This window comes from Stegastes partitus, unplaced genomic scaffold, assembly GCF_000690725.1.
Source record: "Stegastes partitus isolate 25-593 unplaced genomic scaffold, Stegastes_partitus-1.0.2 Scaffold1741, whole genome shotgun sequence".
NCBI lineage: Eukaryota > Metazoa > Chordata > Actinopteri > Pomacentridae > Stegastes > Stegastes partitus.
Window position 1 is genome coordinate 126,114 of NW_007579472.1, and position 16,319 is coordinate 142,432.

The 16,319-nt window shown below is 39.9% G+C and overlaps 1 pseudogene; it reads right to left on the minus strand.

Moving 5' to 3' along the window:
* Nucleotides 1-13,034, minus strand: part of LOC103372355 (arachidonate 8S-lipoxygenase-like) — a 23,639-nt pseudogene extending 10,605 nt beyond the window's left edge.
* Nucleotides 13,035-16,319: the final 3,285 nt, after the last annotated feature.

Sequence of the window (16,319 nt, forward strand, 5' to 3'; positions counted from 1 at the left end):
AGGTGTGCCGAGTGCTGGAGCCGAGGAGGAGAACTGGAGACAGGCAGAGAAACACATCCCATAAACTCGAGAACGACAGAAATGCTGGAAATGCTCAGCGCGGCGCAGTAGCTCGTGGCCTGACTATACCCCGTGGTAGGTATCACAATCCTCTGGCGTCGGTCTTCTGTGAGACGCCAGTATTTAAGCTGGGCATAGCTGATCAGCCACAGCTGACAGCGATCTCCCTGATTGGCTCCGCCCAGCCTGCAGTGAACAGAGACACACACACCAAAACACCGAGAGACAAAAACCCAAAAACCCAGTGAACAAAGTCTAGGATCCTCACAGAACCAATTATATTTAATTGCTTAAATAAAAACAAATACTTTGCCCACCACAGGGTACCTGCCTACATTTTTTTTTTTCATTATAACGCATCAATTCGGTAATAATGGCATAGCAACAGACAGAAAATGCTGCAAAATGGTTTCACACCATAAACTTTCATGAAATAGAACCAGTTTGAAAGCTTTTGTTTTTCCTTAGCCATAAAAATAAGAATCAGCAGCTTAAAAATGACCTCTGTTATTGTATAAGTGAACTATGTGACGGGACTCACTCTTCGCTAAGTCAAACCAGGGGTCATAGAACACTATCAAAATGCTTACTTTGTCTGTATTTTAATGTAAGAATGATTTTATAATTAAAAAATGGCTTTTGTTCGTCTAATAACGGAATAATACATTTGCTTGAAATTTGCACGCCTGACATCGCATCTTGATACAGATAACTTTATCAAAAAGACTTTGTTCTACTGAAAATAAATTGATTCGCTCACGACTCAATTCTGGTTGCTTAATATGCCTAAAAAGGAGAAAAGCGTTTGGCTGTAAAATAATCCATTTTCGGTCCTGATAAACCAGAGGAGTTACAGCCTGATTCAAGCTGCGCTGCGTCGAGCATAGCGGATTGGAAGTCACACGTTCTCTGTTCAGTTCACCAGGACGAGGCCAAGAGTACAATTATTGATAACCTGAAACCATTGCACATGCTGCTCATAGTGGACTGGGCCATGAAGTTCATTCCAACCAGTTTTTGGGAAACGCAGCATGACTGGTTTGGAAAGAAGGAGAAGTCCTGGCATCTATCGGTGGCCATCACTAAAGCAGGAGATGGAACGATTGAGGTAGGAATCATGTGCCTTCTCTTCTGTCTTTATCGCTTGCTGCCCACTGTAAACTAGTTTCTCGTGAGCCCGCTCTTTGTTGCGCTAACCAACTACAAATTTGGATAACTGATAAGAAAGCCAAGAAAGATGTGAAAGCCTATATTCTTCAGAGTGCTAATTTCAAAATTTCATTGATTTTCACTTGTATAAGGATAAAACGTTGGTTATGCACATAAGCGTGCGCAAAAGTTCATGGAATGGCGTACATTTTAAATCTAAATTAACAGCCACAAGGGAAAAAAATCCTGGATATTATTTCTATTCTGAGTCAAAATGTGCATGTTAGCCCTCCATTAGCCCTGTGACTGGGTCCCTTGGCGCATTATTCATGCTAACAATGCTTTATTATTATAATTTTCAGACACGTACATATATCCACTTATTTGATGAATTCAATCAAAACTGGTCAACGTTGCCTCCATCATCGAAGATTCACTAAGCACCATGAAGTGACAAGAATCAAAACTGAATGAAGCCTTGCTGAGATCTGACAACGCAGGCTATTATCTCTGCGCATTTCTTCTTCTCAGTCTTCCAAGCTTTGCACAGCATGTTGGTGTCTTCATAGCTCATTATGACTTCACTGAAACCCATGCTGGGAAAGACATACGTGACGGACGAGCCACTGCCCTGAAAAGTTACATTAGGCGCTACATTAATGTCGGCAATGACGTCAAGATGGCCAGAGACATGAAAGCTGCTTTTGACTCACATGGAGGCATCAAAGGCTGCTCCTCAGCGGTGTGCAAGGTTGACAAAATGTCCCAAAACATGACCAAGCACTCGCTGAGTGGCATATAGTCTTTGAACAACTTTGTGTTCATTGAAAGCGGAAAGATCATCGCTTGGTGGGCCTGCAATGTTGGACCTGGAAAGTTTTTTTCCATGGCATCGCTGGCAGCAGGCCGAATAGTCGGAGATCAGAACTGGTATTCTGACACCGGCACTCCGAACGAATAGTCGGCTATTCGGCTATTCGGGTCCAGCCCAACCGGACAGTGAACGTCGCTAAAATTGTGGCGCTCGATTGTGATTTGGACATACAACACCACTTTATTTAAATTGCTTTTAGTTACTGGATCCTGAAGAAACGCTCTCTCATCTGGTATGTACAGCAAAATGACAATAAACTTGATTTAATTTGATTTCTTAGCTACGCAATAAATTGTTAATTTGATGTGTTTGTACTACGCTGTTGCAGCACAAATCGCGGCTAGCGAGCGACGTAATTAACAGCTCGAGTAGTGTCCAAAATGATACTTTGCCGAGGTGCTCCCTATATAGTGCACTATGTAGTGCACTATATAGTGATCATTATATAGGGAGTAGGGAGTAGGGAGTGAGTGGGTGATTTCGGACACAGCCCTGGTCTAAATGAAAGAGAGACTTGTTCGCTGTAATTAGCATTAACCCAGCTCCCAGCCTGTGTTAGCATTCAACATGCTAGGTTAGCTAGCTAAACCAGACAGTTGCCAGACAACTTTTTACAATTTTATGCTGCAGAATTCATCAACACGACTGCAAAAGTTAGCAGTTAGAAAGCGGGAAAGTGCATTCATGTTATGGACCCTTGTGGGCAGCCAGCAGACACACCTGTAACTCCATCTCATTAAACAGTAAGAAGCAACCAGGTAACACAGCAAATCCAAAACACATTTTCTGACATATTTGTCCATTGTCTTTTGCATTTTCAGTAGATAGATAGATAGATAGATAGATAGCTTGCCCTCACAAGTACACCAGCAAACACCTGAAAAGCTCATTAACCAACACACCCCATGTTGTTTTGTTTAATCTGCTATCAAACAGAAACAAATAGACAGAAAAAGAAAATGTCCTTCTGTGTTTGGCAGCATTTGCAAGACAAAGTTATGCTTCAAAACCATAGCACCGACTGCACTTTCATCTTTATATGAGGGTTAGCGTGTGTGGCAACATCATGTTTATAACAGTTTACCATTTCAATATGCCACATGTTTACAATTTCAAAATAAAAAATGTGTAACTAAAAAATACAACTGAATGTTAAATGTTTGAATAAGTCATCTTAAAAGAATGCAGAACCTAATAACAGGAGGTGTAGGGGTGCTTATATGTGGCATGCAAGCTCTCTGGTAAATCAAGCTGTGAGTGGAAAGTCCTGAGCGGATGCATGAAGCGGTGGAGGTGCATCGCCACCTGCTGATGAAATGGTGGAACATCTCATGCTCGGTTGTTTCCGTCTGTGCGCGCCGGATACAAACTGCCTCTCAGACATAATGGACAATAAATGTACTCTCAGCTGAACATCAGTCACTGCAGTCAGATACATCATCAATCAGAGCTGAGAGGAGGGCAGGACTGCAGGGAGCTCAGGGTCATGTGGAACTTTGTTTTAAATATATTTTCTGAAGTAAAACAAAAGTGACTGGAAAGCTCATAAATTTTGGATTATAAGACTATATATTCCTTCAGTATGTGCAAATAATAAGAGACACTTACATATTTGATGAAGTTAGTGCTTTCAAGAGTAACCTGCCTGTGGCCTCAAATATAAGATCCTGGTCACTCTTAACACTCCACAAACCTCGACAGTCTATTGTGCACTATTTGGTAAAGTAGAGCCGCAACAGCAAAGGTTAGTTGATGATAATTGGGCCTCAAAAAGAAACGACACATTGAAATCCCCACTGTCACACAGACCACATGTACCTCTAGTTGATTTTATAGACAAGCAGGTAGCAATGTAGTTGTGTACATATTGTGGCAGACAGTAATTAAACTAACTTTTAAAATAAGCACAACTCTGATGATCAGGTCACTGTGTTGCTAAACATTGGATGGATTACATTCTCTACCTTTCGTGTGTGAATGTCAAATGGTGAGAAAATAGCGTTCATGACAAAGAATTCTCTTTCACATCAAGTTGTACTTAAAAACCATAGTCTTGGCTGCTTGTTTCAGTTTAAGAAGCCCTTCCTTGGGTGGCATATGTGGATTTTCTTTAAAGTCCGTGGCTTATTTTGAATGATCACAGTGTACACTTACTTTGAACTCTCCACAGTGCAATGGCACTGAAGGTTGTATTTTAAATAAATGCACATTCAGCTTTAAAAAAAAAAAAAAAAAGCTCATCCTGAAACCATCTTTGAAAACATGTTTGTTGAAGGACTTCTCAGTTCACTCAGTTTTGGTTGGGTTCTGTTTAAATTGAGACTAGTCTCAAAGTATCATTCTCAATAGCCCAAGAGTTCATTTTTATTGTGCAACCACATTGTCTCTTTCATTGCTCAAAAAAAAAGAAAGGGTTCCTTTAGAAATTCAACACCTTTCCCATTGTGTACGAGGCCCTTGTAGAGTGAATCAGTTATTCCATCTGCCAATGTTCTAATATATACCAATTAAACAAGATTTCTAGTGTTGCGTTTTCAACAATAACAACGCTTTGGGTCTTGCACACTTAATGTTATCTATTAAGGCTTGTTTCATGTCTTTGAAATGAAATGTACAATTTCTGTAAATGTAACATTGCTATGAAAGACTACCCATTTTGAATCCATTAACATGTTGCTAGTGTATAAGAACGGGGTGGCAGTGTAATGCGTGATTATTTATTTGCAATATACCGAACATCTGCGAGACTATATATAGTGGGATCAGTCAATTATCTCTGCTATTTGAAATGAGCCAAAGCCAATAATGACAAAGGCATATGTTCAGATTACCTTCCCAAATGGGAAAATGGAATCAAAATCAAATACAGAAACACCTCATAGACAAAGCTCATTAAATAAACAGAAGTTCATGTTCATGAAAGGATCATTTCCATTCATTACATTGCATTTCAGGTCACTTTAGTTTGTTAAATTTATTTCAGTGCACTTCAGTTCAGTTTTGAGGCGAGTGGGTGAGTTTATGTGAGGTATGGGAGTGTTGGTTAGGGGGTAATAAGAGTAGGAGAATCTAATATGAAGGATAATACACTCAAAAGAAAAGAAGATCTCAACCAGGGTCTAATATGTGCACAGATGTCCATTCACAGCTGTTTGATCAGACTGAAGAGCTTGCTCCTGGGATCAGCTGATAGTCAACAGTTTCTCGTGGATCAGGAATCTTTTACATATCCAGCTGGTTTTGTAGTTGGCCTCCAAAGCCACTCTATTTACTTTCATACATCATAGTTTGTAGCAAAGATGACTAGAAGTTGGACTGGTCTTCTTGAAATCTTCCAGCTCTCACTAAACTCTCTACTCTTCTCCATGCTTCCTTTGTTAGCCGCAGCTCAGCTAACAGGTGTCTCTGCTTTACCACCTCATTTCCTCCCTATTTCCTGCCAGTTACAAGCGGCAGTAGCAAGTTCTGACAACATCTCTTTAATGTGAAGCTGTGTTTGCTGTTATTAGACTGAGGCTAACATTGTTGCATTACATTCACAGGCCAAGTGCTAGCCATCATTTGCTTTGCATCATTGGTTTTATGTTGCTTTATTTCTTGTGCTTTGTACATTTGAGTTAAGCTGCCAAGTTCCCACAGTCCAAAAACATGTTGAGGTTAATTGGTGGTTCTAATTGTCCGTAGATGTGAATGTGAGTGTGCTTGGTTGTCTGTCTCTAAGTGTAGCCCTGCGATAGACTGCCCCCCCACCCGCGACCCCAGTGAGGATTAAGTGGTATACAGATAATGGATGGATGGATTTAACAGTTGTTGTGACAGTTTGGGTGTTTTTCTGTTGACAAGATAGATTTATTTTGTACATAGTTATCTGCTAATCCCAATGCAGATTGGTCCCCTAAAGCAAAACCCTTTGACTTTTAACCTCCTTTTTAAAACTGATGTTAGCAGACCCTAATTTTAATAAACCAACTCGTTTTGGGATTTTGACCCATGCTGACTTTTGGCTTTGCTATTGACGTTTACAGGCATTAACATCAAATGCTTAGTCAGATGCTACACAAACATAATTTGATGTCATGTTTGAATAAAGCCTTTAATAAAACATCATTATCTTCAAGCTACTTCATTTTACCACAACTCTTGCTTTACTTAGTATTTGCAATAAACTCATGTTAGCTAAGTAAGCCAATCAGTTTAACATCCATCCATCCATTTTCTGTACACCGCTTGATCCTCATTAGGGTCACGGGGGGGGCGACCTCATTAGGGTCCCAGCCGACTTAGGGCGAAGGCAGGGGACACCCTGGACAGGTCACCAGTCCATCACAGGGCCACACTTAGAGACAGACAACCAAGCACACTCACATTCACACCTACGGACAATTTAGAATCACCAATTAACCTCAACATGTTTTTGGACTGTGTGGGAGGAAGCCGGAGAACCCGGAAAGAACCCACGCTGCACGGGGAGAACATGCAAACTCCACGCAGAAAGATTCCGGTGCCCCCACCGGGACGCGAACCGGCAACCTTCTTGCTGCGAGGCGACAATGCTACCAACTGCGCCACCTTGCAGCCCTCAGTTTAACATTGTCAGAATAATTCTGTTATGATCCAATGATCTTTGTGAAAAGTATGAGAATGCTGTAAATGTTCATTGCCTCTTTTTCAGCTTGTTAGTGTGAGATAAGGACAAGACGTCCTTAGCGGATAGTGAAATCCCCATGCCTACACGCACACATTTGCGGAAGGTTGTCTTCTGTTTACTGTATATAAGAACCAATGCTTCATGCTTTTAGTTAGTCACTTGTTCAGACTGTGCTGTACACGTTGCTTTTTGCTGCAAGTAAAACTTTGCTTTGACTTAAGAGATGACTCTGTGTATTGATTTGGAGCAAACATAAAGACTGACTAATGAGGGCTTTGTTTAAACATCCCAAATACGGCAAATACAGTCTGTGAACGGTTTGGACTGTAGATCAATAATCCACATTTTATGAAACTATGTGATGATTTTTGTCTACAAACATGACCACTGCAAAATCTCCTAATATAGTTGCTGTATATTGTTAGTCTCTGTGTAAGAAGATATGTCACTAATTTCATCACAAGTTTTAGTCTTACTTGTTCAAAGATTATTGAAAATTGTACACCTTAAGAGATAGTATATGTTCTTTTAGAGTTTGTAGCCTACGTGCGCATCAGCCTAAGCTTTATCTGGTTCTAAATCCGTTTCTGTTCCATTTTCACAATGTGTATTTCAAGGCCCAGATCGCACCAAGAATTGAGATCAGATCAGAATTCTCATCCAATCCACATATTCAATATTGTTATTTGGCCATTTTTTGACTATATTTTACAGTGGCAATAGGGAAAGAGAGTACAGAGCAGGCAATCCCCAGCCGGGAATCAAACCAGGGCTTTGCTGTTCAGAGCATTTGCACTTACATATACACTTCACTACATGTACACTAGCCACTCAGTTTTTGGTTTACCACCATGTGTTGTGCTTTAATCTTGAATTTTCATTCTCTGTATCTCTCCTTTCACTGTCAGGAAGTTTTTTTTTTTGTTTTTTTTTTAAACATCTCCATTTTAAATAAAATGTAACACCAAACAGTACTCAAACTCACATTGTGTTCATCGCAGCAGTTGTGGATTTATACTGTCTTGTCTTGTGAGTACAGGTTATGAAGTGTATAATTTACTTCAAGCTAACTTAAATTAGAGGGCAGCAATAGAGCTGACAGCTAGAATAGCACTAATGTAAGATAACTTTGGAGTGGAAGCCCAATTTGTGCACATTAGCAGGTGTAAAGTGGTGTGAAATCAGTGAAAATGCTTAAGGGAAAAGTGTGTTTGGACAGAAAATACTTGTTTAAGGTCAGTACATCAGTGCACTGTGCTAACACTGAAAGATGAATGTGTTTCCAATGTGCCAGCACCCACAAGTTTTTGTACAAATATCATCGAACAAACTTTCCAATAATCCTCCCTCTTCGTGCTGTGTGTGTTTGCAATACATTCACAGTGTTGGATACTAGCTCCTCATGATAAGATACTGTAACACTGACTTATTCTATGCCGTTGCCGCCTCTCCATTTACTGTACATTGCTCTGTCTAGGGCTACGTCTCTTAAGGGGTCCCCTGCTTGTTTTTTCATGGAAAGGTTAGAGGAACTGCTTTAATAATGGGCAGCTTAGGTCATTTGCAAAAATTATTCAACACATTTTGTCAGTCAAGGGAGCCTTGACTTCGGTCGAGGGGCTCTCTAGTGAAGAGTCAGTTGTTCAGCCTTCACTAACCGCCAGAAGTACTCTAAATACTAATTAACACAGTCCACTCACCAAATCAAGTGTGACATGATGAAAAATGACCAATCCCTTGTAAAGAAGTTAAAGTAACTTAAATATATTTTTCTCACACCAGTTTTTAAAACTCGATTTTGCCTTATGCAACAGTGGTGCAATGTGCTCAGTTCACAGTGCCCATAAAAAATAATCATCTATCATCAGCAGTGGCTTTCTCTTTGCCAATTTCCTACAAAGCTTTGCCTGGTGAAGATCAGGCAACAGTTGTCCTATATACACTTTGTCCTATTTTAGCTGCTGAAGCTTGTAACTCCTTCAGAGGAGTCATAGCTGACTTTGTCTTGGCCTCCTTCTCTATTCCCTTTCTTGCATGGTCGCTCATTTTTTAGGAGCAGTGTGTTCTAAGCAGATTTTTTGCAAGTGATTTATTCCTTCCAATTCTTAATGATGGATTTAATTGTACTTTAAGGTTTGCAGTGTTCGCTGACTTGAAGATTTTCTTATATACATCCCCCGATTTATGCTTTTCAATAATCTTTTCATGGAGTTGCTTGGATTGTTCTTGTGTTTTCATGGTGAAGTTGTAGCCAGGAATACTAATCTGAGAGCACAGAAATCATGATACATCCTTTGTAAACACAAGATGAGAATCAGCCATGTTGTTAGGGAAAAGATAAAAGAATTCCTAAGCATCTCTCACAGTGCAAAAGCTTTTATGATTTTTGTTTCCGTTATGGAGCACACTCTACTAGAACCTGGATTGCAAGTTGCTTTAAAGAGTATTTGAACTTACAGACGTGACAGCCCTAAATTGAGCACATGTGCTGAGGAATAGACAAAACTATTTTAAGTTCTTTTCAAGCAGTGAACTGTTAATGCATGGTGCACTGCTCATGTGTGAACACTCAATAATGGGAGTGTTAATGGAGAGGGAAGTGCATGAAAGTCATCATGGCATATGCGTGATGTAGGTAACAGTAGCTGAGAGAAATAACTCTCAGCTACTCTCAAAAATGATTTGAATGAACACAACTCACCCAACCACACACGTCTAAGAAATCTTTTGCAAGACTCACCTATCCTGGTTCATATAAGTCGAACACACATACTAGAGAAAAAAAACAACACATAAAGGAGTGAATCTTTACTTTGGAATAGAGTTTAGTAGTATTGTCAGCTACAGAATGAAGATACTTGTCTATACAGTTTTTGCAGCATTGGATAACAAAGCTATAAATGCTTGTTTTCCACTGTTGTGAGTATTATTAGTATTAGTATTATTAATATCAAAACTAAATTGATTATAATTGCCACTGACAACAAAAAATGCAAAACTTACAATTTGGGAACATTTATAATAAGCTTTGGAAACTCCCCAGTTTTCAATAAAGCAAACCAATAGGAATGATTAATACAATATAGCATTAAGCACAATGTGCAGTCACTGCATTACTCCTATTTGCTGCAAGAATTGAAATATACATACCTGCCCACTATTCACTGCAGCATGTTGATACGATGATGTGAAGATCACCATAGTCACAAACTTGATAAGTTCCTCCACAGTTTGAAAGTTTGAAGGGAATCCTGTTGGGAAGAATACGACTGTCTAACACATTTTTGTGAAGTGTAAGGAACATTGTTGTATTTTTGCAACTCTGATCGAGACAGAAAAGCTTCAGAAAGCTTCACAAATGAAATTCTGTAGATTGAATTGCTTGCAAGCAGTCATGTAAAGTAGACATAATTTGTGGGAAAACAATTCTTTTGTATCGCATTTGTCTGTGCTATTCCATCATCATCAAAGAATTAAAATGTAATTTTATGGCTATAAAACACAGAATATGGGAACAGGTGAGGAATAATATGTACTTTACAGACAAGGCCTCATTGTTGTTGTGAGAGAGTATAACTAGACCAATTGCAAGATACTCGAGTCACTGTTTCCCAGAAATCCATAGTAGTAGATCTCATTGATCCATTCCTGAAGCTCATAATCTGCAGACACTTCGTGGTCAGACTGATAATAAAATGCCACCATCGCCTTGATGAAGCTGTGGACAACAATAAGGGTACCGGTCACAGAATGTTAAATATATTTCTAAGATAAATTATGATTTGTTGTAGCCAATGACAACATTGCATGCCGCAAGTGTTGCATTACTTCACTTAAATATAATTGTACTGCTTTTCTCAGGGTAAGATTAGGAAATATTTTGCATTTGTTTCTGCATCCATGTAAATGTCCCATTTTTTTAATCCTCAGTTCATCACAGCAGATGTTTACCTGCTGATGATGCGCCACAGTCTCAGCGCATCATCTCTGTAATAAAAGTTGGGGATGGACTCTAGTCCTCTTGCTGCAATTTTTTCTGGTATGCAGAAGGAGGCATCTGTTGTTTGGGAAAGCCCCCTTCTCATCAGTTCTATCAGTCCATCTGTCCGAAGTGAACACTGGTGGTAAAAACAAAAAAGAAAGTAAATGTAAAGAAAGAGGACTACAATTCCTGAAATATCAAATAAAGTGTGAAAGACTTACATTATCAAGAATTCTACCAGGGCCGTAAAGTTGAGCACGGCCAAAGATGTTTATATGAAGGGTATGTGGAAGATGGGGGATCAGCATCTGCAAAGAAGACAACAGTCAAAGGTCATGATCCAAGTCCTCAATCTTTGTAACACTGCGCTCTGATCAGCCAACCTTGTGCAGGGGATGAATCTGTGGGAGGTTGCGAAGTGTTGCCATCGGGAAAACTTCTGAAAGTAGATGCGTGTTCTGTAAATGAACGACCAGCTGGTGACAGAGGGCGTCTGCGTTTCTCACAAATACCTTGGCCAGCAACCAGTCAGACTTCGAATTGCTTGGCAGGAAAATCGGGTTTTCCTCAGAGGGTTGCTGACTGTGCTGAGAGAGGATAAAAATCTTTAATTGTAGTTGATTTTTAAAAAAAGAAAAAATTAAAATGTTAAGAGCAATTTACTAGATGGAAGAAAAACCTGGATTGCAATGGGTCGTAGTTTCTTCTCTGGATTTAGGTAGAGCAGACAGAGCGGTCACCGGTACCGGTTTACCGTCGATAACTCTCGTAGGCAGACCTTCCATGATCTTGTAATCACTAATGAATATATTGCCCATCTGGAGAATGTAAAGGATGAGAGGTGAGATATGAATACCATCTAAAATTGCAAGAAATGCACTCTTCTCACCTTTATTTCCACACTTAAAGAGCTTCCATTGGCAAGAAAAGGCCTCACCATGTCCTCTGTGAGAGGGAAGTTGGAGGGGAGCTCAGAGCAGCGTTGGATCACGGTGGGGTTAACTTCATTGAGACACTGGTATCCAAATAAGTCATCGTTCTTCCAGTGCTTTGACACATACTCTGTAATACAATAAGTTATTTATCTTTACAGAAGTTGAACACAAACTGCTTTTACACTAAAATCCAACCTGAGAAAGGTGACTTTTTGAACCAGGAGACTCCCTTCATAGCCGCAAAGCTTTCCCATTGCTCAGTAGTATTTTTCAGACCGTTCAGTTTGAGCTCAGCAGCTCTGGATATAGAGGCAAAAAAGGGAGTATTTAAATTTGTTTATTGTGCCACTTATTTGGTTTCTATTGCCCAGGGTGTGGCACTTACGCTTTTTCAAGTACGTATCTAAATTGAAAGGCTTTTGAATATGAGAAACGGATTTCCTCAGGAATAAGTTTGGGATCATTGATATTTAGGACGTACGCCAGTCCTTGTGCATATTTCTTAAATCTGCAGAAGAAAACAAGACATAAAGTTCTCTGAAAGTTATGAATAAGGGCCCCAGTCAGTCAATTTGTAGAAGGGAATCTTGCAAATGGATAGTGATGAAACACTCACTTGTAGGTTAACTTTTGTTTGATCAGCTCTTTTCTCCGTTGATCCACCAGTTGAGAATCTAGATCTTCAAAAGCTTTGGTAGCTGTGTGGATTGCAGCCCAGGGGTAGATTTTAAACCAAAAATTAAGATGATTAAGATTATAGTACACACAAGCATGATCAAAAAACAATCTAAAACAAATTCTTAGCATTTAATTTAGTTGACAAACCTCTTCGCCCTCTCAGCAACACAGCTTCACCTGTGGACAACCGTTTATGACAAGGGAAAAGAATTTCATCCCCTTCGGGCGTCGTCACTGCAACCTTGGAGCAAAACCAGTCCTTTACTGGTGGGAAGGATCTTTTTCCAACTTGAGCAGAAGAAGACATCCCAAAGAAAAAAGCGTAGTCATGGAGTACATTCCCAACTGCGGTTGGAAAGGATGACAATCAGAAATCATCACTTTCTGCAAATGCCTCACCACAGCGTAGACTGATTTGACATTCAAACTGTCATCAAATTACACTTCTTCCAAAGCCATGTTTCTACTCTACTGAATGCGTAGAATATGGCCAAGTATGTTAATTTAAAAGAACCTTAACTTAAGGTTGTGTATAAATATATGAAACCAAGATTTCCATGTTAAACTTACCTTTCTACTTTCATCCAGTCTAATTTGCAGACTGTGTTCAGACTGCCTCTCAGTACCGATCAGGGTGACGTGCTAATTGTTAAATGTGCCTGCATGCATCATGTTCCCTGTAGTCACTTCCAAAGTGTACTTTGCCATTATGCCTACATTCAGTCAATAGCTTCGCTCCACCCCAGAAATGACCAATGTGACAGCATTAAGTGTCTTCACTTCAGAAACAGATGAAGCTCCATAGAGAGGGAACACAACTTGTTACACTGGAAACACAGCAGCACTTGAGCTGTGAAAGTCATCACAGCTGCTGGACATTCCCTGATTAGAAGAGAATTGAGACTGGCAGGGTGGGTCACATTTAAGGGAGTACTTTACAAAGCACTGCAGTGCAAAATGAAGGGACAGAGTCTGATAGGAGTTAAAGGAAGTCCATATGTGAGTGGAAAACCTCCTACTTATATTTCCATCCATCCATTTTCTATACACCGCTTAATCCTCACTAGGGTCGCGGGGGGGCTGGAGCCTATCCCAGCCGACTTAGGGCGAAGGCAGGGGACACCCTGGACAGGTCGCCAGTCCATCGCAGGGCCACACTTAGAGACAGACAACCAAGCACACTCACAGTCACACCTACGGACAATTTAGAATCACCAATTAACCTCAACATGTTTTTGGACTGTGTGGGAGGAAGCCAGATAACCCGGAGAGAACCCACGCTGCACGGGGAGAATATGCAAACTCCACGCAGAAAGATTCCGGTGCCCCCACCGGGACACGAACCGGCAACCTTCTTGCTGCGAGGCAACAGTGCTACCAACTGCGCCACCTTGCAGCCCCTACTTATATTTAAGATTTACAATTCCATTGCAGATGAAAATTTACTAAGCTTACCATTTCATCCTTACTTTTCATACAAGAGTTTCTCAGTTACAATGAGTAGACATTAAGCACCATTTAGGAGAAATCCTTGATATACTTTGGCCCCTGACACTTTGAAGATTGCCTAATTTCTCTGCTGAAAAGGCTGGAAAGCACTCTCAGATGAAAAATTGAAATGCTCCCCTTAGTTTTAGGGGTCTCTCCTCATTTAGCCAGAAATGACACATAAAATGCATAAATTGAAAAGCATGTTTTTCATTTTATATACCAAGAAGTGCTCAATATGAAATTAACGACATTCCCATGAGATCAAAGCAATACTTTGTGTTCAGGACTAATGAGCACCTGTTTGCATGTTAACATACTCAGTAAAATGGTGAATAATGTAAGTACTGTAGCTTACTTAGCTCAAATCCCCTCTTTTCCTAATTACAGTCTCACAAAGGTACAGGAAGATAAATTTAAGTTACTACACACTGTGCATCCATAGATAGATTTTATGTCTGATTTTAAAATGTAGATGCAGAGAAAATGGGATGTAGACACTGAGAAAAATGTTTTTTCTTGGCATCTATACAAATATTCGCATTAAGATACAGCTTTGCAATTATAATAACAATAAATTTTAGTCACTGAACCATCAGATATTGTATTACTTCTAATTGAACATATTTGCTCTCATTTGAAATTGAAAACTGGCAGTTTGAATGTGCTATATTAAAAACACAGTATGAAAAAAAAATTGTACATCTTTCATCTGTGAGATGCATACTGTATTTCTTTTTAGTGTTTTGTATGTCAACTCTTCTTTTTGATGCAAGGCTTGATCTTCCTTGGCGTGGACGACACCAGTGCTGCACAAATTTCTGGAAAGATGTTCCACCATTGTTCTTTTCAGTTGCTCTCTGCAGGATGGACTGCATTGCATTTTTCCCTTTAAACACCCCGAAAGTTGTTTATTGGACTCTAGTCAGTTCTTTTTCGTCTTTAGGAGCTCTTGTGAGATTTTTGGCAGTGGGGATTTTGAATGTTATCATGCTGGAGTAAACCTCTTCAAAACTTTAGGAGACTGGGAGTCATTCTTGATAAAATAAAGCCGGTTCCACAACAGATAAAACTGAGACCATTCACTTAACTCCAGTGCAGTGTTTTCGTAGCTTTTAAAAACTGCATTACAGTTAGACACTATTGTCTTTAGTTAAAGCTTAGGAATAGTGATCAAATGAACACTGTAATGTTAGACCCGATTCTTTGAGTTGGAAGCCCAAGAACAAGCTAGAGAAATCTTCAGTTCTCAGATGTAGAATTTACTTAGATCACAGGTAAAGTGAGGCAGTCCTGGATTCAGAGGGACAGAGACCAATCTCATGTCCAGCTGAATTGAATTTTTTTGGTTTCAGCTAACAGATATCTTCTTGGACTGGGACTGCCCTGTACAGTACAGTCAGAGGTTGGACTTGTATGCTACCGAGTTTATTTGGCCAGTTACTGTGACATGAACAGGCTAACCACTGTTCATGTGGAAGTTCACTGAAATGTCAACAGAAACTGCTTGGATCATATACCAAGTGTGTGTGTGTTGTCCAGAAGGCGTGTATCTAAACCAGGGGTGCCCAATCCTGGTCCTCGAGAACCCCTGTCAGCATGATTTAGATGTTTCCGACGTCCAACACGCCTGATTCACATGATCAGGATCGTTATCAGGCTTCTGCAGAGCTTGATGTTCCTTAATGTTTACAAACATATTTCTGCTTCAGGATGTGTTCTAGTATGATAAATACGATGGAAAACAGTGTTTGAAGTGACCTTTTGTGAAGAAATTCACAGGACACCCTGAATGTGAAAAGTGGCCTTTTCAACGCTCCAAACGCTGTTTTGAGGCAGAAAAACAGCAGAGTTGTACTTTTCGCATCTGAATGTTTCTCTACATATTTCTGCTTCAGGATGTCTTCTCGTATGATAAATATGACGGCAAACAGTGTTTGAAGTGTGTTTTTGTGAAGAAATTCACAGGACACCCTGAATGTGAAAAGTGGCCTTTTCAGCGCTCCAGTCGCTGTTTTGCGGCATTAAACACAGAAAAGTTGTACTTTCCGCACCTTAATGTTACTAAAGACGTTTCTGCTTCAGGATGTCTGCTCCTGTGATAAATATGACGGCAAACAGTGTTTGAAGTGACTTTTTGTGAAGAAATTCACAGGACACCCTGATTTTCAAATGTGGCCTTTTCAGCGCTCCAAGCGCTGTTTTGAGGCATGAAAAACAGCAAAGTTGTATTTTTCGCACCTTAATGTTTCTGAACATATTTCTGCTTCAGGATGTCTTCGAGTATGATCAATACGACGGCAAACAGTGTTTAAAGTGACTATTTGTGAAGAAATTCACAGGACACCCTGAATGTGAAAATCGCCTTTTCAGCGCTCCAAACGCTGTTTTCAGGCATGAAAAACAGTAAAGTTCTACTTTTCGCACCTTAATGTTTCTCAACATATTTCTGCTTCAAGATGTCTTCTAGAATGAGAAATATGACGGCAAACAGTGTTTGAAGTG